The sequence below is a fragment of the Propithecus coquereli genome, unplaced genomic scaffold, assembly GCF_000956105.1.
Source record: "Propithecus coquereli isolate 6110/MARCELLA unplaced genomic scaffold, Pcoq_1.0 Scaffold54, whole genome shotgun sequence".
Lineage (NCBI taxonomy): Eukaryota > Metazoa > Chordata > Mammalia > Primates > Indriidae > Propithecus > Propithecus coquereli.
In genome coordinates this window covers 5,741,036-5,743,959 of record NW_012151285.1, presented here as the reverse complement: position 1 = coordinate 5,743,959, position 2,924 = coordinate 5,741,036, and the positions used below count along the sequence as shown (strand labels likewise).

The 2,924-nt window shown below is 41.7% G+C and overlaps 1 pseudogene across 1 annotated transcript; it reads right to left on the bottom strand.

Moving 5' to 3' along the window:
- Positions 1 to 1,191: 1,191 nt before the first annotated feature.
- LOC105820789 lies at positions 1,192 to 2,128 on the bottom strand (annotated as a pseudogene). Its single transcript, XR_001138022.1, has 3 exons — positions 2,019 to 2,128; positions 1,870 to 1,981; positions 1,192 to 1,783 (listed from the first exon to the last, which is right to left on the bottom strand). The product of XR_001138022.1 is annotated as an uncharacterized protein C1orf43 pseudogene (transcript).
- Between the last annotated feature and the right edge of the window lie 796 nt (positions 2,129 to 2,924).

Genomic DNA, 2,924 nt, shown 5'->3' with positions numbered 1-2,924 from the left:
TGTGAAGACAAAACTGGTGAGAGGAATGTATAGACTATATTCTTAAATACATTTGGCAGATGCATATTAAGAATTAACCGTGTGCAGGCTACTTTGCTAGCTAAAGGATATCTACTCATTAGTATGCTTGGTTATGAGAAAAATAATTATTTTATAGGTTTATCAAAGGCCATTATCTTGAGCAAGCTAAAATATTTAAATAAATGATCTTGAGAGGAAAGACATTGACAATAAAGACAGGTTGTAGAGCAAATCTTCACTTGAACCTGGATTTACCAGAATAAGTCAGTCATTACATAATGATGTCCAATGGGAATCATAGGCTGTCACAGCTATTTGGGCCCGGCTGATTTTACAAACGGAGCAACTAAAGTCAAGTGAAGTGATGCATTGCTCAAATCTAAGGGTGAGCTGAGTTCGAAACCCAGATATTCTTTTTTAAAAATTTTTTAATAGTTCATTTTGTTAAATAACTTATTTATAAGTCAGACCACTGCATTGGCTTGTTTGGGGAAACTATTCCTTCCCATTGTCTCAAAGCCTGGCATAGATCATGCCAGGTGTCAGAACATTCCCTCTTATTCACAACAGAGTATGGAATGAAAGTGGAAGGATAGATCCTTGCATGTTAGGAAAGCTGTGTTAATGTTTTGACACATCTTGGTGTAAGTGGAGCACCAGGGCACGCTGTTCCACATACCACCCACTTCCTCACCCCATCTCCCCACCAGTTTCCGTCTGCCTTTTCCAACACTCAACTCTGAGATGCCCTAAACCCAAACAGTTTCCATTTAACCATGAAGAAAGGGGTAAATACAGAAAACACCAGACTCCAACTCTCATCTATGGGATTAAAAAGCCTGGAACAGGGCACGAGAACTGTGGCTAAGACCAAGTGAAGATTTTTAAGGAGGCTTTGACAGAAATATTGAGAATAACATCTGAATTCAAATCCAGAAAAAAATGCTATTGGCGGAAAATAAAATCTTAGCCAGTGTTCTAAAAACACCGGTAAGAAACGGTTGGGAATGACACTAGGCACAAGCTCTAAGAACTCTGGACACAATGGGAGCTTCACCTGATACAGTCTGGGCCTGCTGAGCCAGATGTTCTGAGGGCTGCCCAGCAAGCAGCCTGTCTTGCACAGTGCAACCGTCTGGCTCAATCTACAGTGAGAGTCCTTCAGCGCCATCACGGAGTACTCTCCAATGTGCTATAGTTGTCCTTAGAGCTCTTCAATTTGAGGAAGTGCTTGGCACGTTTACTCTTCTGACTGGAGGGGAGGCAGGTCACTGGGATGGTTGTTGGGGAGACCTCAGGGGACTGAGTTAGGTCTTTGACTGCTGACTGGTGTTGGTGCTGAGAGCTCCCAGTTCGTGCTTTGACCATGGTGGCCAGCTCACTCAGGGCCTCCTGATAGCACAGGTATTCATTCTGGCCAAAGACCCCTGCCCCACAGCAGGCCATCTCATAGCCATCCAGCAGGGTATCAAGAGGGCCTCGTGCACACCCTTGAAAGGAATAGTAGTGTTTCGCAGATCTAGCAGGTAGGAGTGGAAATTCTTGCCCATTAAGGAGGCGGATGCCAGTCTTCAGCATGAAATGGGATCTCAGAGACATGAATGACATCCAGAGCTTTCATCCTGTACAGATAGCTGCAGCAATTTTGATTTCCCCAGGTTTCCTACTGTAGCAGTCTAGCACCATCATTTGCAAGGAGCCAGGGTTCATGCTTGATATCTTGAACCCTGCATAGTTGAATATCAATCTCCTCTTTCAAGTCCTTGGGGGCATTATGTCCCACAGGGACATGAGATCCCCTCGTAGATCTCATTGCAGAGCGCGTGATTTGTCTCCTCACAAAAACACCAGCCTACCGTAGGCCATCACCAGCACATTCACCCAGGAGAGCCAGTTACTGCTGGACACCATGGCCTCCCTACCTTGCGCGGGACTGCTCGGATTTACACGGCTGCCCTGCCTCAACCTCCCGGGCTCCACCAAAGTGACTGCCCTGCCTTGACTGCCCGGGCTCTGCCAAAGCGATGGTGCCTGGGTTTCTTGGAGCTCCCTGGCCATTTCCGTATGGGGGAACATCAAGACAGACCTGACCTGAAAACATGGCAGATGGGGGATGAAACCCAGATATCCTGAGAGCAAGAAAATGTTTGCTGCTTCCAGAAAAACCCAGATTCTCTTCTAAAGAAAAAAGAATCCTCCACCTGGCAGTTTTGCAAAATTTATGCAGGGAAATTAATTTGAGGTTGGTCACTCTCAAGGTTGGCTACTCTCTGTAGAAGAGAACTTGAATGGGCTTCTGAGAAATATTTTTCCCATCAAGAAATTATGGTCCTATTAACATTTTAAATTTAAAATTCAGATTTTAAATTGATTGTACAAGGTAAAAAATGGAAAACGTTCCTTCATCTATCTTAAGAATGTCCACATGAAAATTTCTCATACATCACCATTCTTATAATACACAAGATAAGGAAATGTAGGCAATGCATTTTGATTTGACCTCTGGTAAGAAAAGTGTGTTTCATCATATCCCAAACTGGAAACTGGTTTACTTCCTACATATCAGTTCTTTGTAACTCTACATTTCTTTAGTTAATTTAAAGTAAAAACTGACCAATGTAATTTCATACAATACCCAATCGCCATTTCCCCTTGACTATATAATGATTCTTATTCACATATAGAAAATAGCAAAAAGTGGAATAGATAATTTTAAATAATTTTTTTCTTAATAGAACTTTTGTCTTTAGTCATATTAACTTCCTTTTTTACTGATACATAATAATTGTACATATTTATGGGCTATGTGTGATATTTTGATACATGTATACAATGTGTAATGAAGTCACATCTAATCTGTGTATTCAGAGAATTTAATTTATCTTTCTTTTTAATGTATTTAT